The sequence below is a fragment of the Anabrus simplex genome, chromosome 2, assembly GCF_040414725.1.
Source record: "Anabrus simplex isolate iqAnaSimp1 chromosome 2, ASM4041472v1, whole genome shotgun sequence".
Taxonomy (NCBI): domain Eukaryota; kingdom Metazoa; phylum Arthropoda; class Insecta; order Orthoptera; family Tettigoniidae; genus Anabrus; species Anabrus simplex.
In genome coordinates, this window is record NC_090266.1 from 56,058,277 (window position 1) to 56,083,727 (window position 25,451).

The window sequence follows — 25,451 nt, forward strand, 5'->3', positions numbered from 1 at the left end:
CCAGGTCATGTGGGTATTGAGGGTAATGAAAAAGCAGATTGTTTTGCAGAACAAGCTTCTCGTCTTCCTGTTCCGAATACTAACAGTATTGTTCCAGCTTCTGATTATGTAGTTGTTATCCGACAGGAGGGGAGACAAGAATGGCAGAATTTCTACCGCCAGACTGCACAAGTCAAAGGTAACTTCTATTATCATTTGCAACCAACACTTTTAATTAAACCTTGGTTTATACGAGGATCTTATACTAGACGACATATTATTAACATCATTCGGTTACGGTTTAATCATGCCCTTACACCACAATATCGATCCCGTTTCCATTTAACGCAGGATACAAACTGTTTGTGTGGTACAAATATCCGTAATGGCGACTCCAACCACATTTTCTTTGAATGTTCTTTATATACTAACCCCCGTAAAAAACTTATGACTAAACTCAAGCGACTCAAGCAGGTTTTTCCTACCAGTGTTTCTTGTTTGCTCTGTAATCCTACAGCCGAGATTATTCGAGTGCTAAATTTCTTTCTAGATGAAGCCAATATCGTGTTATAATTCTGTCTGTAATATAGGGTGAGAATTGCTCATGCTTTTGAAGGTTCTATTTGAGTGATTCCTCATATCATTAGTATATTACTTGTGAGTGCTATTTTGGATTCTTCGTGTGGGTGAAGCTTTAGACGCAGTGTGATTGCAAGATTGAAAGTTTCCCGTATGACAACAGTCTACTCTAGCCAAATAGGGTTGTTATGTGATATAGTGAAGTTCAGTGTTTTGTGTTTTTCTACTTGCAAGCTCAAGCAACAATTATTGAACTGAAGTTTTCATTTATACCAGTGTGTTTACATGAGTAAGCGAGTATTGACTGGGTGAAATGTCGTAGACACAGCCCATAAGCATCAGCAAGCAAGCAGTCTAGTCTATTCTAGAGACTAGTCGCTAGATATCGAGTCTTTTTTAGTAATTTAGTGACACTTTCAGTGATAACGACTAGTGACTTTTCTATAGATTTTAGGTGCCATTTGGGGACAATTCTGACTAATTTTAATTTATCTCAATATAAATGAAATAAGAGTATCTGTACATTGCTCAGAATTTAAAAAGAATCATATTTCTGTACCGGTCGTGACCACAGTAACAACGAGAAATGCAAGTTTTAATTTTCTGTAATATCTGTCTGTCTATATGTACTGTATGTATGTACGTACGTACGCGCATCACGAGAAAATGGCTGAAGAGAATTTAATGAAAATCAGTATATAAAGTCGGGGAATAAGTCGCTACAATCGAGGCCATAAATAATTGTATTCACGCTGAGTGAAATGGTAGTTTAGGGGAAGGCCTAAAATTTAATTCTCAAGTATTTATGTTATTATTGTTCCTATCGATAAATACATACTTAAAGTTATATATTATTAAATTTCGTATCATTTATGTCTTATACATTTTTACCATACCGGCTATTATAAGGCATGAATTTGGAGTTTTGTTGTTAAGTCCATATAAGCGCCGAAGTACGAGAAAATGGGTGAACAGAATTTAATGAAAATTGGTATGTAAATTTGGGGAATAAGGATCTACAGTCTACGCTATCAGTAATTTTATTCGCCCTGTTCAAAATGGTAGTTTAAGCGAAGGTGCCAAAAATTTAATTTTTAATTACCTATCTTATTGGTCATATCAAAAAGTACTACATAACGAAAGTTATAGAGAGTACAATTTCTGATTATTTATGTCTTCAATTTTACCATACCGACTATAATAATATTGGTGGTGATGGTGATTAAATTGTGAAGATGATTATAGGAATGAGAAAAAAGTCATGAAGGAACGATCGCCTGAATAATCACACAAGAGGGAGTCATGAAGGAAAGGGGGACTTGCTTTACATTACATGCTCTAATATCTCTGAGTTGGAAGAAAACTAAATGGGAAGACCTGCAATATAGAAAGTTCATAAAATTGATTAACAATAACATTACATTGACCATTGTTTGTTGTGATGTGCTTTGTGTATTCTGCTACCATTTATGTCTGATGGATGGGATTACTGCTGCATACCTAGTATAACAGCCTACCTGAATATTGGCGGGAAGTAGCTGGGGAGTTAGATTTCCCTCTTCTTTAGCATGCCATTCCTCTGGTTTATAAATTTTCCGATATCTACTGGTACGTTGCACACTGGATCATCACAGTGTTCCAGCTATTCAATCCGTACTCTGAGGCAGTGGTTGGAATGAACAATGTGCACACTTAAATGGAATAATGACACAGGAGTGTTCGCGGCTGTCTGCGGCCTGGTCATTCTAGCTGTGGAACTTATGAACTATTAGACTGACACCATAGTACTTTTCTTTAAAAGTGAGAAAATGTGCTGTTTTTCATTTTATCGAATATTTCATATGACAGCATTACTTTTAATGTGACATTCGTACTGACGTCATTTTAATGACCTATGTTGCCTTCGGTTGGGAAAACTATATCGACAGTCTTTCTGAGAATTCCGTTGCGAAGCACGGGTAAAACAGCTAGTTATTTGATACAAATAGCATTGTGCTTCGCATAATCGTGCAGGCGCTTGATGCAATATACACTGACTGAGCAAATGTCATGGGATAGCAGAGCACTGATGCGCAGGTGTGTTGTCTGCGCACCACACGCCCCCTGTGCCAGCGGCAGTAGTATAGGAGACCTTGTGAGCAGTGGCTGTGCATGTGACAGATGTAACATGGAACGTCGCCATGAGCTGACACCGTTTGAACAGGGTATGGTGGTCGGTGCCCGACGGATGGGAAGTGCGATTTCGGAAGTGGTGTGGGAATTTGGCTTCACATGATCAACCGTGTCCAGGGTGTATCGTGAATGGTTGAATGCGGGTGTCACCGTCCACAACAGACGAACGACCAGCCGTCCAGCCACCCTCGATGACTGTGACCGGCAACATCTGAGACGGATTGTCAATAGTGACAGACGGGCAACCGTGCAACAAATCACAGCTCAATTCAACACAGGCCATGCTAGACATGTCACCCGGTGGACAATCCGTAGGAACATGGGTTCTATGGGGTATGGGAGCCGACGCCGCACGCGGGTGCCACTGTTAACCCAACGTCATCAGGCACGACGACGAGAATTTGTCACCAGGAATGGACACTGGAACAATGGCGTAACGTGATATGGTCGGATGAATCACGATTTCAACTGCACCATGCCGATGGGAGGCAGCGTGTATGGCGATGGATCCCGCCTGCCTCGATGGTGTGGTCCAGGGCGCTAGTGTCTCTGTTATGGTCTGGTGTGCATTTTCCTGGTATGGAATTAGCCCCCTAGTTGTTTTGGAAGAGACTTTGAATGGTACGCAGTATGTTGAGCTGCTCGGAGAACATCTCCACCCATTTTTGGCCTTCCAGCGCACAGACGGTTCTGCGGTGTTTCAAGATGCAACGCGCCGCCACATCGTTCCCACATCGCCCGGGAATGGTTCCAGGAACATGCAGCGGAGGTCCAACGACTGCCATGGCCACCCAGGAGCCCCCATATGAACCCTATCGAGCATATCTGTGATGTCCTGGAACACAGGCTCTGAGCCATGATCCTGCACCCATGAACAGACCAGCATTGGCGGCCGCTCTGCAAATGATTTGGTGTCAGCTGCGTCCAGAGGACTACCAGGAACTTGTCGACTCACTTCCACGGCGTCTCACTGCAGTTCGCAGGGCCAGAGGAGGCCCCACACACTATTAGGTGACTATCCCATGACATTTGCTATGTCAGTGTATATTAATCTATGCATTTGCTAAGTAATGGCATCTAAGTTCATGACCAATTCACACGTGTGGAGCATGAGTTCATACTATTTTCGGAAGGCTTATCAGAGACCGATCATCTCGCTCACATACTTCCTGTGAGGTAATAGAGATGTGTAATTTTTAGCCTTGTAGCCTCGTATAGCAACAGTAGGGCTTTGAGGTAAGAAGTGTTATAAATATATCATAGTACTGTATTGTGCAAGACATGCAGAATAAGCAGTTTTGACCAATTGCATCTCCTGATTTTTGGTTTTGTAAAGTCAGCAGGTATGCTTACGTATACAGTTGACATGTTGACGCTTAATTTTATGTTTGTAAGTGAATTGTGTAATAATGCACACAAATTAGGCCTGGCACTACTGTACTTATGCATAGTGGTTTGCAGTTGAGTTATAGAGAAAAGGAAAGCCAGACAGTTTATAGGTGATGAAAAATTAAAGTTTATTGAGAAAGCAGATGCTAAACCACATCTATATAAATAAAATTGTAGGGGGTCCGCTGTCTGTAATTTCTTTTGTTTTGCCAATTTTTCAGATATTTATCCGTTTTAGGTCAACTCAAGACCGAATCGGTGGTTTTTACGTTTCGTGTCTGTTTGTTTGTCTGTTTGTCTGTTTGTCTGTTTGTTTGTCTGTCTGTTTGTCTGTCTGTTCCAACATCACGTCGAAACGGCTGGATAGATCTCAACCAAACTTCATATTTAGAGTATACTCATCCCGGGGAAGGTTTCGATATATATATCATTTTAAAATCTTTGAATAGACGGGGGTTTATAGGAAAACCAGAATGGTTTTTCCACCATCACGTCGAAACGGCTGGATAGATCTCAACCAAACTTCATATTTAGAGTATACTCATCCCGGGGAAGGTTTTGATATGCATATCATTTTAAAATATGGTTTATAGGAAAACCAGAATGGTTTTTCTGCCATCACGTCGAAACGGCTGGATAGATCTCAACCAAACGTCATATTTGGAGTATACTCATACCCGGGAAGGTTTCAATATGCATATCATTTTAAAATCTTTGAACAGACGGGGGGTTTATAGGAAAACTAGAATGGTTTTCCTCCATTTTCTCTTATACTATTGATTTTCTGTAAACTTCATTTACCGTACGTGAAACGCCTCTTCATTATAAACAACTTTCGTTATGTTCATAATTTACCTTACTCTTCACATGACGGAGAAATTTACAATTTTCCGCTGGTATCATGCTCTGCATTGAGTGACCGACAGACCGACAACGAACCTACAGGTTACCATGGCAACGTTTCTGACTGCATGCCAGCAGCGAAGTAACGTATTGCCATTTTCCTCATCATGCTTTTAAATTCGTGGTTGTTCCTTGGGTAGAAGGAAACGGAGGCGTCAATCGGCCTATCTGCGGGATATTGCCGGAATATCGTTGGATGTTATAACCGCCCTCAAATAGATTAAATAATAACACCATTAGTCATCTTCTTATTATTTGTTTACCTAGGAATAACTGGACCTAAATTTCTCCTCTGTTACCGCTTTATTATATCCATAACTCACACTAGCATAATTTATTGAGGGGCATTTGATTTTCCAATACATTAACTTGGCATTTACATATTTGTCGTTATCCGGCTGTCCTCAGTTATAATCCATTTTCTATTACTTTCAACTTTCTTAACTGTATTATTTTCTTCCTTAATTACGCCGATGTACGCGAGTGCTACAAACTACTGGATGTATTTCCACCAGGACTCATATTTAGAATACACCTGTCCTTGATAGGTTTTAGGGCAAATATTGTTTCTAAATCCCTGAACTGACTGGGGTTTATACGAAACCGAAACAGTGATTTTGCACTTCCGCAAAATATACACAACCAACGTTAATTTAAATCTACCTGCCTTGGTAGAAATTAATTTCTAAACCTTTTTTTTCTCATGTGCATCATTTCGATACGAGGATTAATACAGGAGATATCAATAACGGACCGTTTTTCTGTACAAGTCCCATCGGACTTAACTCACGAGCGGGTGCGTGTAAACCGTATTCCTTACAACTTGAAAACTACTGAAGACATTCGAACCAAAATTTATATTTAGCATCCACCTGTCCAAAGGTAGGTTTTAAACGTAAATAACATTTCATGTTCCGGAATGGACTGGCGGTTTATAGGGAACCGAAATGGTGATTTTACTCTTCCACAATATATACAGAACAAGACCAACCTGACTGGAAATCGACCAAACGTGATGGAATTCCACCTCTAAAGCTTTTTTTTTTCATGTGCATTTTTTCGTCAGGAGGATTAATAAAGGAGATATCATGAATGGTCACTTTTGCAGGTTAAGTCCAGCGGACATAGCCACAAAGGTGTTTTACATGGAGCAGATTCCTTATCTATATAAATCAAATCGTAACGACTGTGTGCCTCTACACTGACTATTTTGGCGAAATTTTCGTACAGCTTTCCGTTTAAGGGGTAATAATGACCATCTGCATAATTTTTGGTTTAGTTTCCTGAAAGTCCTAATTTTTACCCGCCTCGCCCAAAATCCAGATTGCGGCATAATCTGCCAGAAGAAAAAAAGAAGATAATTGAAATTTGACAAAATTATACGTTTTAGCCTGTAACGAACGGAAAACATCCAAGATCATTACATTTTTCACTTTTTATCCTCGAAGAATATTGAAATATGCAGGCAATTTTAATGGTGGTGCAGACCTTCGGAAATTCCTATCACATAACAGATTGCACAATCTCCGTTCAATTTGGAATGATCTACAACCCTGGTCTTATGACTTTTTGCCGTATCTGTATCCCTTTTACGCTTGATTTTTCTCTATTAATCGATGTTAAGTCAGTTTGGAATTTTCACATGCATAATTCATACTTTCGATTACTTATATGAAATACAGAATCATCAAACTCTTCACGAAAATTGGCCGACCCAGTAGCCATATGTGAGCCAAATGCTATGTATGTAGCTGTCACATAATTATCCGAAAAGTAATGTAATGTGAGATAATCTTACAAAAACGTTACCCTGTTCCACGTTTCTAACTCAATCTGACCCAAGAATAGATGACATATCATAGGACCAGCCATTTAGGCCACTAAATCCGGCGTGTCTTATGGTATAATCCTTTGTCGATATGACGTACGTTTAATAGCAGTTAATCTGTAAATGAAGGTCTTCAATATTGTAAACACGCATATACTTTCGTATGTCGATCTATATATATTCACTGATGTCGATTTGTAGCGATCGAGAAAGGGTGGGTCTGCTATTGTAATCAGTACTCCCCACACCGATTTTGACTGGCAGTATGAAAGGGTTCCTTCTCCAACTCCTGTGTAACTGTCATTAGTAAGGAAGGCCTACAATTGTAATGAATAGTTCACTTCTCGATTTGACTCGCAGAAGGCAAGTGAGCATGCAGTTTTGTTTGAAACTCCCCTACCCGATTGTGTTTGGCATTAGGCAAGGGTGCCCGCCATTATAAAGAAATGTCCTCATCTAAAATGTGACTGGCATTAGGCATAGTGCCTGCTATTTTGATGGTATGACTGGCAGTAAGCTGGCTGGAAGTAGGAAAATGGGCCTGGCATTATAATAACTGCACAACTCAATTTCGAGTGATAGTAGGGTAATTGCCTGCTATTATAATAAAAACTCCTCAACTGTAATCTGTCTGGAAGTAGGAAAGGGGGGCTGCCATTTTAACGTAAACTCCCCAAATCGATTCTGTCCGCGTAGTAGGCAATGGGGCCTGCAATTATGATGCAAACTTCCCAACTCGATTGTGAATGGCAGTAGGCAAGTGAGCCTGCCGTTATATCACAAATCCATAACAAACACTTTACATTGGAAACAACGTACGGGGACCTCCACATGCTCTTTCTCGGATAACGCTAAGAGACATGCAATTTTAAAACAATCTTATTTACTGCATGTACACTATTTACTTCCATATTCGAATACAATGTAGAATACCGTAGCGAAGCACGGGTATATTCGCTAGTATGAAATGTGTGTAAACATAATTGTAAGAGACGGCTGCGACGTGTATAATTCGCGTTTGTAAAAACGGATTTCCTTGATGTTATGCTATGTTGGTGTTCTTAATATGTATCATTTCTTTATTTATTCCACGAACCTACTACACTGGCGTCGCAGGGGGAGAGGTGATACTCCCACATGGCGCATCCAAGGTGGTGGATGGGTGGGGGGTCCTAACCTGCTTGCCGGCGGACTTGAGCGAAATAAAATAGCTCTCGCAGACCAAACACCCAACCCCTGTGGATGGGGGGATGCAGACAAAGAATACACCCACGGTATCCCCTGCCAGTCGTAATAGGCGACTAAACGGGGTGACCAAGGGATGATCAAATTATAATCATGAGACTACTTGTAATTAGTATCACCATGCAGGGAACACCATGGGTCACTTTTACTTGCGCGTAGTACCACTATTGTTAGGTACCCAATAGGTTTGTAATTAGTAGCGACATTGTGCTTCTAGCTGGGTTTTATAGTACCTGTGATTAGTACCACTATATGAGCGACACCATGGGTGAGTGACACCATAGGTCTTCCTTGCCTAGAATTAGTACCCACTATGTGAGGAACACCCGGGATAGTAAGAGTCTCTCTGGTTAGTACATTTTGTGTGGAACACCACAGGTTTGCATTGCCTGTAAATGGCGCCGCAATGTGAGAAACACCATAGGTCTGTCTTACATGTGCGCATTACAGTGCATTATCTGTGAGTAGTACCATAATGTGTGGAATACCGCGAGTGTACGCTATTTTCTATTAGTACCGCAACATGACGACAAATACCATGGTTCTACTTTCCTAGCGATAAGTACCATTATGCCTTTGCTGGCAGGACCTAGTGTTTACAGTGTACTACATCTTCTGGTGTAGGCTAGAGCAATTTTGTTACTTTCATTGATCTGTCTCTGTCTTATCCTTGGCTTTGACAACATGAAAGTGACCGAGGTATGAGCGATGCTAGTAATGCCTTTCCTTATGCAGCCAGTCCCTGCTATGAATGGTGTAAAAATGTTGCTCATAGGGTCGGTTGATGCATGCATTTCAGTGGGCTTGGCAGACTGATATGTAATCACAACTCCTGGCTCGGTGAGGAAAGCAACGGGAAACTATCTCACTCCTCATTTCCCTAGTACGCCTCTTCAGTGATGCTTAGGCCATCTATGACAGCTGATGGTGGAGCTGTTGAGGATCCAACGAGCCTTAGGGATCCAACGAGCCTTAGGGCTGTGGACTGAGCATACACATACAAGTACCATTATGAGGGGCCGATGACCTGGATTTTGGAACCGTTTAGACTACAAGCATCATCGATTCAGTATTGTGCTTTAGAAGCAGTCCCTTGGTCAGTTATGCTATTGTTTAACACTAGTTTCTGGGAATGTGGGGCATTGCAGGTCAGATCCATTGATTGTTTAAAATTCATATCCATCCATTCATTCTTCGTCCTCATGTTTTGAACTCTGGTGAGTGGAGGATTTTGGACTTATAAATTGTCATTACATTTTGTCTCATTTTTGTACCATTAGGTGCTGATGACCTAGATGTTATGCCCCTTTAACCAACAAGCATCATCACGATTTTGAACTTTTAAATGTTCATTACATTTTGTACCATTAGAGCTGATGACCTACATGTTAGGCCCCTTTAAACAACAAGCATCATCATCTTTATTTATTTCCTTAATTATAATTGTTAACACTTGTTTCTTTGTTGTTATTGTAATTATTTTTATGTTCAAACCTAACCTTAAATTTAACAGCGAAATTGTTTTTCATTTTTATCATGTTCCCTCTTTATGTTTTTTTTTTTTTTTTTTTTTTTTTTTTTTGCTCCCCACAGAAACGTCCTGACTAGTTTTGGCTGTATATGTTTTGGAATAACAGAATTAATACAATATGTTTATATGGCTCTGTGTCATTGGGATCATGCATGCATGACAGGCTTTGCTGATAAGCATATTTAATGTGAAATCTGCAAATAATCCTTATATTCTTCTGACTCCTTAAACCATACGAAGCTGACACCCATGCCTGCAAGAACACTATCTCATGTGATATTAGTTTCACTTTCATTCACATTTGACATGGCATTATCCAGTACCATTCTTTCTTCAGACATCACATATCCACTGTACTTCAACTGCAGTAGATATAAGCTGACTTTCTACAATTCGCATCCATACAAGCCATAAACAACCAATTACAGGTCTAAGGATGTTACCTTGTAGTCAAACAACAACACAGCATTGCAACAACATCTGGCAAATGGGCTATTACTGTATATATTACCCCATGCCTGTGCTGAAGTCAATGTACTTGTATCTCGCATGTAATCAATGGGTGCTAGCAAGTTTTAATGACCCTATCTTATTATGAAAACATTTTGAGACAACAGCAGTAGAAGTGAACTGTGATATTTAAGTACAAAAACATTATAAGATAGGAATAGTGATATTTGACAGTAGTGAACTATGCTATTTTACAGACTAATATTATGATATATCCTGCTGAAGATAAGGCCAAAACTAGTACTGTAATGTAATTTTAAAATACAAATACATATATTTGTGAATGTACATAGTACATTGTCATGGGAAGGAGAAAAGGGAGCAGCTTCTGCAGCTATCAGGAAAGATAGGGCTGACCAGGAGGGGAGGGGATCAGATGAGGTGGGTAGGGTTGAGGCTCTGGTCATGGGAGATTCCATCATTCGACATGTGGGGAAAGTATGTATAGGAAAGCAAACCAGGGTAGAGTGTTATCCAGGAATTAGGTTGACGCGGATGTTGAGGTAAGTAGAAGAGAGGGAGGAGGGGAAGGAGAAGGTGGTAGTGTTTCACGTTGGTACCAACAATGTAAGGCAAGCTAATATAAGTACCAACATAGTTGGGGATGTGTGGGATCTGGTAAATGCACCACGGGTGCAGTTTAAGGAAGCGGATATTGTTATCAGTGGAATTCTGAGTAGGAGGGATACTGACTGGAGGGTGATTGGGGATTGAAATGAGACTATGGAGTGGGTATGTGGGAAACTGGGAGTGAAATTTCTAGATCCTATTGGGTGGGTAGGAGATAGGGATCTGCGCTCAGATGGCTTTCCCTTAAACCACAGTGGTACGTATAAGTTCGGAAATTTGATTGTAAGGGTAGGAGGTACATTCAGGGAAACGGGGTTGTCTAGGGAGCGGTGATAAGGGTACAGAGATCTAGAAGTCAAGTAGGGATGACATAAAAATGATAGTGTTGAACTGTAGAAGTATTGTAAAGAAAAGAATAGAATTAAGTAATTTAATAGATATATATTTACCAGATATTGTAATAGGAGTTGAATCATGGCTGAGAAATGATATAATGGATGTAGAAATTTTCTCACAGAACTGGAGAGTGTATCATAGATATAGAATAGGAATGGTGGGAGGGGGAGTATTCATTCTTGTGAAAGAAGAATTTGTAAGCTACGAAAAAGTTAAAGATGAGAAAAATGAAATTCTAGGTGTTAAGGTGCCCGTACACTTGAGAGTAAATATCAGCGAGAACCTCTCGATAGCGGTTACTCGCTAATGGACACAGTGCCGAGAGCAACTATCGGAAATTCCCTCGCAACTCTCCGAGAGCTAACTTGTCTCAACTCGCTCGCTAGTCGACACGTGCTCCCCGGCCCTCTCAGAGATTAGCTCTCCGGATACGAACTGTGTTCGAATTGTGGCGAAGCTATCGAGAGCTTGGTTCTATTTTCAATTTCAAGATGACTAAAAATTAGTCACCGGAGGAAACAAAGCTGTTACCTGAAATGTATGAAAGTCGAGAAATTTTGTAGAATGTGAAATGTACCGATTACCGTGACAGAGTGAAGAAACTTAAAACTTTAGAGGAAATAGGAGTGAAGTTTTCTTGTTCCGGAGCTGAAGTTCAAAGGAAACTTCACAACTTAAGGAATCAGGTAAGTCTATTTAAATAAAGCTGAATTAAAAGTAAAGTGTTAGTTTATATTTTATTATAATCACATCAAGTTTATATTTTATTATAATCACATCAATTTGCATTGAAATAAATATATTATAATAATTGTAGCCTGGTTATTATTATAATAACAAGTATATAACATAATAAATCCAAACCAAACCCCATGGCACTAGGGGTAAAAATCCCTGACCTGGGCGGGAATCGAACCAGGGGCTTCCGGGTAAGAGGCAGGTACGCCACCCCCTACACCGCGGGGCCGGCTGTAATACTTATATACAATATTTAAATGAATCAATAAGGTGATGCATTCTATTGTTTAAAGTACCTCAAGAATTGAAAAAAAGGAAAAGCGGTAGCGGGACAGATGACAATTACCAAAGTAGATTTTTCTTTTTTACAGAGAATAATCACAGCTGCTGCGACTTGTCAGTAGTAGTGTGATGACATTTCGACTACTCTCCACTCTCTACATGTGCACAAATGGACAGGGTGTGGCGAGAATTCGTGAAAGCTATCTTGGCGAGTGACTCGCCGGGTACTCTCGATAGTTATTCGGGCCGAAATTAACTCTCAAATGGACAACAACCTGAGAGCGGATATCGAAAGTTAGTCTCCCAGTTAATCTCAAATGGAAACCCACCCTAAGGCTCAGTTCTAAAGATAATAGGCAACATGATGTCTTTGGAGTGTACAGACCGGGAAAGGGTAGCGCTGACATGGATTCAGAACTATTTGATAAGATAATCAGCTATGTGGGAAATGACATGGGAAGGAATGTGACTGTAGCGGGGGTTCTGAATTTACCAAATGTCAATTGGGAAGAAAATGCGAACAACAGGAAGCATGACCAACAAATGGCAAATAAGCTAATATGGGAAGGACAGCTGATTCAGAAAGTGATGGAACCAGCTACAGGGAAAAATATCCTGGATGTGGTGCTGATAAAACCAGGTGAGCTCTATAGAGAAACCGAAGTAATAGATGGTAGTAGTGATCATGAAGCTGTTTTGTTGTAGTTAAAAATAAATGCGTCAGAAAGGAAGGTCTTAAAAGTAGGACTATTAGGCAGTACCATTTGGCTGATAAAGCAGGCATGAGGCAGTTTTTAAAAAGTAACAATGATCGGTGGAAAACGGTAAATAAAAATGTAAACAGACTCTGGGATGGGTTTAAAGCAATTGTTGAGGAATGTGAAGACAGGTTTGTACCTTTAAAGGTGGTATGAAATGGTAAAGACCCACCTTATTATAACAGAGAAATAAAGCGACTAAGAAGGAGGTGCTGATTGGAAAGAAATAGAGTTTAAAAATGGCTGTGGAAGTAAGGAGAAATTGAAGGAACTTGCTAGGATATTGAATCTAGCAAAGAAGGCAGCTAAGGATAACATGCTGGCAAGCATAATTGGCAGTCATACAAATTTTAGTTATAAATGAAATGGTATATATAGGTATTTTAAGGCAGAAACCAGGTCCAAGAAGGACATTCCAGGAATAATTAATGAACAAGGGGAGTGTGTATGTGATGATCTTCAAAAGGCAGAAGTATTCAGTCAGCAGTGTGTAAGGATTGTTGGTTACAAGGGTAATGTCCAGATAGAGGAGGAGAATAATGCTAAAGAAGTATTAAAATTTACATATGATAACAATGACATTTACAATAAGATACAAAAGTTGAAAACTAGAAAAGTGGCTGAAATTGATAAGATTTCTGGGGATATACTAAAGACAATGGGTTGGGATATAGTACAATGTCTGAGGTACTTATTTGATTATTGTTTGCTTGAAGGAGCTATACCAAGCCCCTGTGTATAAAGGAAAGGGTGATAGACATAAAGCTGAAAATTACAGGCCAGTATGTTTGACATGCATTGCATGTAAGCTTTGGGAAGGTATTCTTTCTGATTATATTAGACATGTTTGTGAAATTAGGGCTGGTTTACACGGGTAGAGTAGCGAGGCGAGTAGAGTGGATAGTAGAGCTACTATTCTCCGGACCACCTTTTGAGCAGACTAAAGCGGAAGTGCGTGTACAGACCAGGGGATGGCGCGGGCGACAGGGGCAGCGCCTACGGTGTTGTCACACGGTAGGTGAGGGGGCAAGAGGGGTGCGCTACTCAGAGCGAGTTTTGGCAATGGCGCAGTCAATGCGGAGCTGCCATACTTACTCACTCAGTGGATGTCTTGAACACGTGAGTGCAGTTCCAATCATAGTCTGTTTAAAACCGCAGTGAGAGAATTTTATCAGTGTGCTTCGCTTTTACAAAAACAGTTTATGTGCATATTGTGTGCTAATTCATAATTCTTGTAGTCTCTTGTACGTTTGTAGGTTTCTTCTTACTCGTTATTGGATATTATTGTGCAATGGATTCGAACAAAAATTCACCAGACTGTTATAAGTTGAAGAAGAAACGCAAGATTTTTACGTCCAGCGAGAGAAATATGATTCTGCCTGTTTATAAGCACTTCCGAGCGAATAGTATTGACGGCGGGATTAGTTTACCTCGTGTGCTGACCCCGGCTCTGATTCCGACTTGGGTATGCAGCCACTCGATAGTGACACATATTAATTACTGTGGTACAAGGTAAGCTGACGCTGAAACCTCCTGCATAATAATAATAATAATAATAATAATAATAATAATAATAATAATAATAATAATAATAATAATATTTTTATAAAAATATATTCGTAATAATGAATTTATTGAAATTGTGCTGGACAAAGCGGAGGTGGGACAGGTTTTCGCCTAGATTCCCAACTTCACCTCTCAGTTTCAAGTTAATTCCAGTACGAGTACTGTACATAATCCTCACTTTTCTCGCTTATTCAAAAATCGCCCGTGAGAAATCAGGCCATATATTTAGATAATAATAGTGAATAATAGATAATAAAATAATAAATTAAAAATAGTAATAATTTAATGAACGTAATACTTACTGTTTATGTCAAAAGAATTCGTTCGCAATGCTTTAATCGTGAAATTGTAGTTAGTACATTAAAACTGTGAAAGCCTCCGTTGCTCAGGTGGCAGCGCGTCGGCCTCTCAACGCTGGGTTCCGTGGTTCAAATCCCGGTCAATCCATGTGAGATTTGTGCTGGACAAAGCGGAAGCGGGACAGGTTTTCTCCGGGTACTCCGGTTTTCTCTGTCACCTTTCATTCCAGCATCACTCTCCAGTATAATTTAATTTCATCTGTCAGTCATTAATCATTGCCCCAGAGGAATGAGACAGGGTTCGGCAGCCGGCTCAATTCCTATCCTCTCCGCAAGATGGGGCTTAATTTATTCCATCCCTGACCCGGTCATTGACTGGAAAACAGATTGTAGGTTTTCACATTTAAAATTTAATTCAGTAAATGAATTGTTTAAAGGTGTAGGCCATTAAAAAACTGTATGGGATTCTAACACGCAGACGTTAGTGTATTAATTATTTTAAATTCATTCGAGGTTCAATCCGTGAGCTGTGCTGTATTATAGTGGTGGAGTACAACTTTGAATGGCGCGCCGGCTCGTTTGGCAACCACGGCGAGTGTGACGAGACAATGACGTCACATCCGCTTTAGTCTGCTCAAAAGGTGGTCCGGAGAATAGCATCGTGTAAACGACCGGGATAGTAGCAAGTAGAGTAGAGTGGGTTTCTGCTGTGGTAAAGTAACTCTACCACTATCCTTCCCCCTCCACCGGAACCGTGCTCCGAGAGCTGGCGGAGAAGTCCGAGGACGCTCGATTTTTCAGCTGACGCGTCATTCGACTGCTGTATTTGCATGTGTGTACAGACGGTGGTATTACGTTGAGCGTTTATTTGGCGGCAAAATGAAGTGGACGGAAGGAGAAACTTGCAAATTTGTGGAGCTCTACAGCGAAAAAGAATGTTTATGGAAAATAAACAGCGTTACTTATAGAAATAAGAATATGAGACGGGCGGCGGAAGAGGACTTGATTGCGAAAATGGGTAAAGAGGGTTTTGAGTTAACGGAACTGAACCAGAAAATTTAAAAAAATTACGATGTACATACAATCAAGAACTCATGAAAATACGAAGATCCAAGAAGTCTGGTGGTGGTGCCGCAGACATCTACACTCGAAGATGCAATATAAAATATAAACAAGTGTCAGCTGGATTTTCACTTAATATGGAGATTTCTCAAGTTTCAATGTTACACAGCGTGTTCATCATGTGTCTCGACATGATTAAGTTAGGCAATACAATGGTGCAGGACTGTGTACATTAATCATATTAATAACATACATAGGGATCTTCTACATATCACTTGCCACTGCCGTTAATTTTCAGTAATAACAGTAATTTCCCCAACAAATTGAATAGTTTCCATATGTTGTTTGGAATATCCAAAATAATTATTGTTTACAGTACAGTGTCAGATCTAGAAGCTTAAGCTCTACACCTGGGCCGTACAAGCAACGAACAAAAAAAAAAAAAAATTAAATAGATCAATAATTTGGATATTTATGGCGAAGAAGCTACTGCAAATTAGGCCTACGCCAGCGTAATTTACAGTGTACTTATGGCCGGTTACGTCTCAAAACTCACGTGCGAAAATTAGTAGCAAATGGTATCAAAACTCACGACTGCAAACTAATAGCTAAATTAATCTTCCAATGAGTCTCAAAATTCACGACTCCGGATAGCAGGTGCCTGCGATGAAGGCAGGAGAGGTGAGGTGCGCGGTGACTCACTCACCAGGCCTCTCCTGAGGCCACAATACCATTAACATTAAATTTATATCAAAAGGAAAAATACGTTATATTACCTTTAAGACCACAGAAAAATGTTTTGATGATAATAATAATAACAATACACCTCTGTGTCATTCACCGACCATTATTTTCCCCTGTGTGTTGGGGTGACAGAGTAACATCCACAGAATCCTCTGCCTATCGTAAGAGGTGACTAAAAGGGGCCCAGGGGTACTTACATTTTTTTAGAAAAGGCCCTTGTCTTTCTTTGCCCGAAACCTTCATTTTCTCGAAGTATGCGCCACCTTCCATTTTGTTCCCTTTGATTAGTATTAATAGAGGATGGCTGCCCAGTTGCACTCCCTCTTAAAACAGTAATCACCACCACCACCTTTTCCTTCATTGTTTTCAACACTTATTGATTTTTAATGAACCTTTCCACATTTTCTTGGCTGGGGAAAGAACCACCATCTTAAAATATCATCAACATCAGCGCTGAGGAGTCTTTTTTAAGTCATATAGCAACAGAACGTCAAAGATAGCGATTGGCTACTTCGCTATATTTTAGATAAAATTCTGACACATTTTAATTTATGATTTTATAAATTTGGTGACCCAAGTGGTCCATACTACGAGTATATAACATTGCGTTTCGTGTAATCGCGTGGGGGCGTGATGTAATATATTAATCTATGCTAAGTAAGGCATCTGGGAGTACATGACTCAGTCATACGTGTGGAGCATGAGTTCATATTATTTTCGGAAAGCGTATCAGAGACCGTTCATCATACTCGCCCACTTTCTGAAGGGAATGGAGATAAGTAATTTAATTTCCCTGCGATGAGATTCATGACCAAATTAATCTCTAATGAAACTAAATGAGTCAATTAACAGTCGTAATATTTAATATCGGTAAAATAAAGTTTCTTATATAAGTAAATGCCGTCTTCTGGCCTCATAATAGAACTAAGCCTCGGTAATTACTACCAACTGAAAATTTATTTTAACTAGCAGCAGGCAATATACCTACTTTAATTTTATGTCGTCCGGCTGCATGGATACATGGTTAGCATGCTGGCCTGTGGTCCAATGGATCCAGGGAGTCCCAGGTTCGACTCCTGGCCGGGATTTTAACTTTCATTTGTTAATTCCTATGGCTCGGGAACTGAGTGTTTGTGCCGTCTTCAGCATTGGACTTCATGGATTGCAAAAAAGAGGCGTATTTTTATTTTTCATCTATTCACATAATTCAATCGATTATCCATCCGACACACTTACACCGAAAAATTTATTCATGACGCAACCGATTATTCTACGCGATATAACTGAATGATATTTGAAATTCATTTGATTATTTATTCCATTATTTAAATAACCGGATGGAAGCTATTTGATTTTTTAAAAATATCCGATTATAATTATCATCACTAGCAGGGTGGGCATATATCCATTCAAATAAAAACGGGTCCTGCTCGTTAGGTTTGAGACTGGCCCAGATAGAGAAACCTATTCTTGCTAATCCTCTTCTTAGAATTCGTGAATTTTGATACTTGTGAGTTTTGAGACTCGTGGGTTCTGAGACGACACACTGATGGCCAATGGGTATTCTTTCTATAACTTTTGAAATTAATTCTGTAAAATTTCATTCGGATAAGATTTAGGTTGGCTGAAATACAAAAAATGGAAATAGAAACATCACTACAATCTAACTGGGGAAAGGAGTACCTCACCCATTCACCGTGGAACAAAAACCTTCGCCAGAATTATGATCTATAATTAGACTGGAGCTCGTTCATATAGTTTATCTTAGAAATCACCACTACAGAATTCACAGACGAAGACTAGTAAAATCCTGAGGGGATGATTACACTGTCGTTACTTTATGTACAGTAATGAATAAAGTCATAAAAATTCAATCGTTTGTGTTCCTGGGTTAAAATACATGCTTGTACTGCCAGGGAACTGCTCCTTCATTAACAAAATGATTCCTGAGACGATCCCTCATGTTCTTGGCCAACTGTGTCGAGTTTGTCCCCCCATATTTCTCCAAATTGCCAAGTTCTCTCAGAATTAATGCCGATGCCCCGAGTGCATCTCTCCTACTAAGCCAGCCTCTTACCCATTCCCTTTTTTCCTCATTTACTTCTTCTTCTAACGCTTCACTAACCTCTTGCAGTAATATGTTTGTAAATGTCTTTAAACACTTCCTTACGATGTGCTTACGTCTTGACATGGTGCTACTACTGTACTCTACTGTATGACTCTACTCCCGTATGAACGATACGAGTGTCAACTCTACCAGACAGCGGTAGAGTAGAGTAACGTGGCTACTCTACTAACTACTCTACTCGCCTCGCTACTCTACCCGTGTAAACCAGCCCTTAATAACTGGCTTAATAGAAGGCAGTTTGTTTTTAGGAGAGGTTATTCCACTGAAGCTCAACTTGTAGGATTCCAGAAAGATATAGCAGATATCTTGGAATTGAGAGGTCAAATGGACTGTATTGCGATTGACCTGTCTAAAGCATTTGATAGGGTGGATCATGGGAGACTACTGGCAAAAATGAGTGCAGTTGGACTAGACAAAAGAGTGACTGAATGTGTTGCTATATTTCTAGAAAATAGATCTCAGAGAATTAGAGTAGGTGAAGCTTTATCTGACCCTGTAATAATTAAGAGGGGAATTCCTCAGGGCAGTATTATTGGACCTTTATGTTTTCTTATATCTATATATATAAAATAAGAGTTTTGTCTGTACATTGCTCAGAATTTGAAATGGATGGCATTTCTGTATCGGTCATGTCCACAGTAACAAAGAAATGCACGTTTTACTTTTCCGTAATTTCTGTCTGTCTGTATGAATGTATGTATGTATGTATGTATGTATGTACACGCATAAATAGAAAACGGCTAAAGAGAATTTAATGAAAATCGGTATGCAAAGTCAGGGAATAAGCCACTACAATCTAAACCATAAATAATTTTATTCACTCTCATAGAAATGGTAGTTTAGGGGAAGGCCTAAAATTAATTTTCAAATATTTACGTTATTAGTAGTCCTATCTTAATAAAAATTGGTAGGCCCTAAGCACGGGGAATAAGTCGCTACAACCTAGGCTATGAATAATTGTATTTACGCTAAGTGAAATGGTAGTTTAAGGGAAGGCCTAAAATTTAATTCTTAAATATTTACGCCACGAGTGGTCTTATCTCATTAAAAACTGGTATACAATGTCGGAGAATGAACCACTATAATCTAGGCTGTACATTATTTTATTCATGCTGAATGAAATGGTAGTTTAGGGGAAGGCCTAAAATTTAATTCTCAAATATTTATATTATTAGTGATCGTATCGATAAATACAACATAACCAAAGTTTTATAGAATCAAATCTCCGACTATTTATGTCTTATACATTTTTACTGTACCGGCTATGATAACACAGATATTCATGAATTTGTATTTTTGTTGCTAAGTCCATAACGACGCTGAGCCACGAGAAAATGGGTTGACATAATTTAATGAAAATCAGTATAGAGAGTCGGGGAATAAGAAACTACAGTCTAAGCTATAAACAATTTTAATCACCCTGGATGAAGTTGTAGTTTAGGGGAAGGTGCCTAAATTTTAATTTTTAAATACCTATGTTTTTGGTCCTATCGAAAAGTGCTAGATAACAAAAGTTACAGAGAATACAATTTCCGATCATTTATGTTTTATTCAGTTTTACTGTACCAACTATGTTGAGTGGTATTTCAGAGTCGGAAGAAAACTAAATGTGAAGGCCTACAATATCGAAGGTGCATAACATTGATCAACAATAACATTACATTGACCATTGTTTGCTGTGGTGTTCTTTGTCTCTTATGCTGCCTCTCAACTCCGATAGATGGGATTATTGCTGCGTACCGAGTACAAAAGCCTGACTGAATATTGGCGGGAAATAGCCGGGGAGTTAGAAAACTTCCTTCTTTAGCATGCCATTCCTCTGGTTCATACATTTTCTGATACATATGGTACGTAACACACTGTTTCTTCTTAGTGCGTTATTCCAGTTATTCGATCCCTTCTCTGGCGCGCTGTTTTGAATGAGCAGTGTGCATACTTAAGGCAGAGGCTGGTAGTAGTAGTAGTAGTAGTAGTAGTAGTAGTAGTAGTAGTAGTAGTAGTAGTAGTAGTAGTAGTAGTAGTAGTAGTAGTATGCGCTGGTCTAGAATAAAAATTTAGACCTATTCCAAATTATAGCACCACAATTCACTTAACTCAAAATTCAACCGTGAAAAGATCCGTTTCTTAAGAAAAGCTTCTTCCTCTTCACTTTTCTTGAATTCTACATTCATTTTATTCCAAATTATCAGTGAAGAGGGGGTTTCTCCTCTGGCTTGGAGGAACAATTTGCCTCCAAGTCAGATTGATTTTTCCGCCGCCAGTGTAGTGAATTTATACTTTCCGACTCATCGGGTACTCCTAGGAAACAGATTAGTAAAAGGGCATAGATTTGCCCTGGGAGTCTCCACTATTCGACCCTCTCCCCACCGAAAAAAGACGAAGAGTGTTGACGAATCACGGCTGTCTGCAGCTTGGTCATTCCAGCTCTGGAACTGTGGACTGTTAGATTGGCAGTGTAGTCCTGTTCGTTAAAAATGAGAAAATGTGTGGTGTTTCATTTGATTGAGTATTTCATCTGAAAGCATTGCTTTTAGCCGCGCCATTCCTACTGATGTCATTGTAATGTACTTTTCAGTTGGGAAAACCACTAAGACAGTCTTTTTGAGGATGTAAACAGGCAGGTGGAGAGTGAGTGTCTGCCATGATAATGAAATTCTCCAACCTGATTGTGATGGATGGTAGGCAAGCGGGCCTAACCTTACAATGAAAATTCATATGAGAAAAGACGTTTGGTGATTTCCCCGTCGCGTTTCTAGGGTAACATTAAGAGCTATACAATTTAATAGTCTTGCGCACAACGTGTACACTACCTAACCTAGAATTCTGTATATACAATGTAGAATCCCGTAGCGAAGCACAGGTACATCAGCTAGTATATATATATATATAAATGATATGAGTAAAGAAGTGGAATCAGAGGTAAGGCTTTTTGCAGATGATAGTATTCTGTATAGAGTAATAAATAAGTTACCGGTACAAGGTTGTGAGCAACTGCAACGTGACCTCGATAATGTTGTGAGATGGACAGCAGGCAGTGATATGTTGATAAGCGGGGTTAAAAGTCAGGTTGTGAGTTTCACAAATAGGAAAAGTCCTCCCAGTTTTAATTACTGCGTTGATGGGTGAAAGTTCCTTTTGGGGATCATTGTAAGTATCTAGGTGTTAATATAAGGGAAGATCTTCATTGAGGTAATCACATTAATGGGATTGTAAATGAAGGGTACAGATCTCTGTACATGGATGTGAGGGTGGTTAGGGGTTGTAGTAAGGATGTAAAGGAGAGGGCATATAAGTCCCCGGTAAGACCCCAGCTAGAGCATGGTTCCAGTGTATGGGACCCTCACCAGGATTACCTGATTCAAGAACCAGAAAAAATCCAAAGAAAGGCAGCTCAATTTGTTCTGGTGATTTCCGACAAAAGAGTAGCGTTACAAAAATGTTGCAAAGTTTGGGCTGGGAAGAATTGGGAGAAAGAAGACGAGCTGCTCAGCTAAGTGGTATGTTGATATAGATGTTGATTCCCATAGGGAACATGAAATATTTGTCCTGAATGAGTAAATTTATAATACCAATATAATGGTCCGTTATTGGACATTATAAATTTTCCAGCCAACTCATTCTTGGTTTCCTGCATTTTGCCCTTGTGTGCTAAGTTGGGCTCATCAGTTGGTACCTAGCACACCTACCAAGACGCAAGGCTAGTGCATACCGTGGAGGCCACTGCATAGGAAGTGAGACATAGTCTCTCATAGTGCATTGGCACTGCTGGTGGCTTCAGGTAGCCTATGCAGTGGCCTCCACGGTATGCACTAGCCTTGCGTCTTGGTAGGTGTGTTAGGTACCAACTATGAGCCGAACTTAGCACACGAGGGCGAAACGCAGGCAATCAAGAATGAGTTGGCAGGAAAATTTATAATGTCCAATAACAGAACATTATATTGGTATTATAAGTGGTATGTTTTTAGCTGTCAGCAGAGAGATGGCATGGAATGACATTAATAGACGAATAAGTTTGAGTGGCATCTTTAAAAGTGGGAAAGATCACAATATGAAGATCAAGTTGGAATTCAAGAGGACAAATTGGGGCAAATATTCATTTATTAGACGGGGAGTTAGGTATTGGAATAACTTACCAAGGTAGATGTTCAGTAAATTTCCAATTTCTTTGAAAACATGTAAGAAAAGGCTAGGAAAACAACAGACAAGGAATCTGCCACCTGGGCAACTGCCCCAAATGCAGATCAATATTGATTGATTGATTGATTTATTTATTGATTGATTGATTGATTGATTGATTGATTGATTGATTGATTAGGTGGGAACATCCAACTCTTGAAATTCTGAATTGCAAGAACAGTAGTCCGAATAGCAATTTCTTGCTGCACAAACACTAAAATATGATGCATTACTGGTGTGCATGTGGCTGACAGTCTAGGGAACATCTAATGCACGAAAACAAAGCAGTGTGAGGGATGGCGTCTTATGGGTACCGGTAGTTATGAAACTTGATCAGTGAGCCAATAGTTAACAGATCGGTAAGTCAGCTGCTGTTACGCTGTGCAAAGCAGCTAAGATTTATCGAGTTGACAGCTAACAAATCGATATCTATTGGACGGATATCTCGCCAATTCAGAAACCGGGCGTTAGTTTGCCGCCACTTCGGAAGAGTTACTGTGAACCTAAAAATGTTCACTTTTTTAACTTTAAAATTAAGGATAGCTGACAATTTATTAAAAACTGTTGCTCAGAATTGTCTCTTCTGTTACCTGTTAGGGGGGGGGGGCGTACCTGATTTAATTTTCACCCTGCTTGAATATTGCTTGTTGTTGATGTATGCCTCAAAATAGGTACCACCAAGGCCAAGACGGGGCAGGTGGGTTGGGGTTAGTCAAGCACAGAGCCATATTATCTTCACCCAACGGCTGAGTTACAAGTGATTTTGCATATGTGATGCATTATGTGTTTCACTTTTATCACTTTAAATTATAAGACCATGGTGTTTTGTGGGGATGTAATCTCAAAAATCCTTCCGGCAAGAAAACCACGTGAGACTCAGAATGCTTCTTATGCATAGCTAAGAACAATACATCCTGTACACGTCTACTCTGGGGTCACGACAGTACAGTTGGGCACTGTGTCCCTGTTTCGGCACACTGTGCTGGTGCACAGTTATGTTCCGCTATCCCGGAACGCGGAGTGTCAATTGTTTGGGAACATTCTCAAGCGAGACTGAGAGAGTGACGTGCTATTCCATTCCATCAGAAGTGCCACTACGCACTGCCCTTCACCTTCGCCTAGTAGCTGACTGTCCAAACCAGCAGTGTGCCGCTGCCAGTCCTGCTACGTGCTGCTCGTGTTGGAGTGTTCCGTGTTCCGTCATATCTTCTTTGTTCTATGAGTTCCGTTACACTGGCCACTGGCCTTCGTTACATGCGAATAACTTAAAGTGTTCTGTTTTGTGTTGAACTGTTCTATAAAAGTGTTTTCATTCAAGTCTAGGAATATATACCGTACAAAAGATGGTAAACTTTCCATAATGTTGCACTGGAGTCCTGTTTGTGACTTTTTACTAGAATAAAACCCGACAGAGTGAAATGCAATATATGTTTTTCTCTTTTGTGTGCAAAGGGATCTTTAACCGGCACAATGACGAGACATTTCAAACTTAAAAATCGCAGAGCAGACGTTTATCAAAGTAGGTTCGTATCGGTGCATCATGACTCTGAAGATGAAAAGGCAACAACTGAAGCTTCAAGTTCTGTGCCTGCCACATCATCTTCCTGTGTTGCTAATGGAAGCTGTTTCATTATCGTCTACCACCGATACAACAACAACAACAACAACAACAACAACAGGGACGTCGGATCATACACTCTTATCCTAAAATCAACATTTTAGACATGGTATTTCTGGGTGCATATTTCAGAATTCCGACTGGTTTTTCACGTTACATGTAACTATTCTCATGTTTAGACCCGTATTGAAATTTGCTGCAAATTATGGTTTTTCACGTGCCGTGAAGTTTTATCCTGGCCCTAATTACTCACAATACCGGCCGATACATTCAACTGGTGAAAATATCCTTTGATTAGTTACTTTAAAACACCTATACTGCCATTGTAACAGTGTTGTCTGTATTTCATATTGACCGACAAATCTTAACCTATACGCAGCCTTTAAACGTGATTATTGGGTGCGAATTTCAGTGTTCCGACTGTTCGTTCACGTTCCGTGCAGCTTTATGCTGGCTATGGCCATAACTAAGCACAGTACGTTCGGTACAGGCACATTCCCGCTGGCGCGGAGCATGTAATGTTTCCTCTTGAAGTTCCCTCTACTACACAGTGGCAGTCCTGTGTGCCGGCACTCTGTACCGAAACACTCCGCCTCAAGCTCCTAATGTTGCGGAACAACAACTGCCCAACCCTACACGTCAGTCGATTGTTTTCACCACTAAAATAGTTTGTTATATGTGGTGCCAGGCATTGAGTATTTTCTCTAACTACATAATGATAATCATAACAGAAGAGTTATAAACAGTGTTTAACACATTGAGGTTGAAGGCTGTAAAGACTTAATCATTGAAGACAGAGAATGAAGCCCGTATGGTGCGTGTTCTGATTTTCATCGTTGCTACAAAACGAACGTAATTTGTTCTTTGATCTGCAGTGCAGTGCAAGATTTGTTTCATATACTTCTTGAAAAGTAAGCCTCCGTGGCTCAGACGGCAGCGCGTCGGCCTCTCACCGCTGGATACCGTGGTTCAAATCCC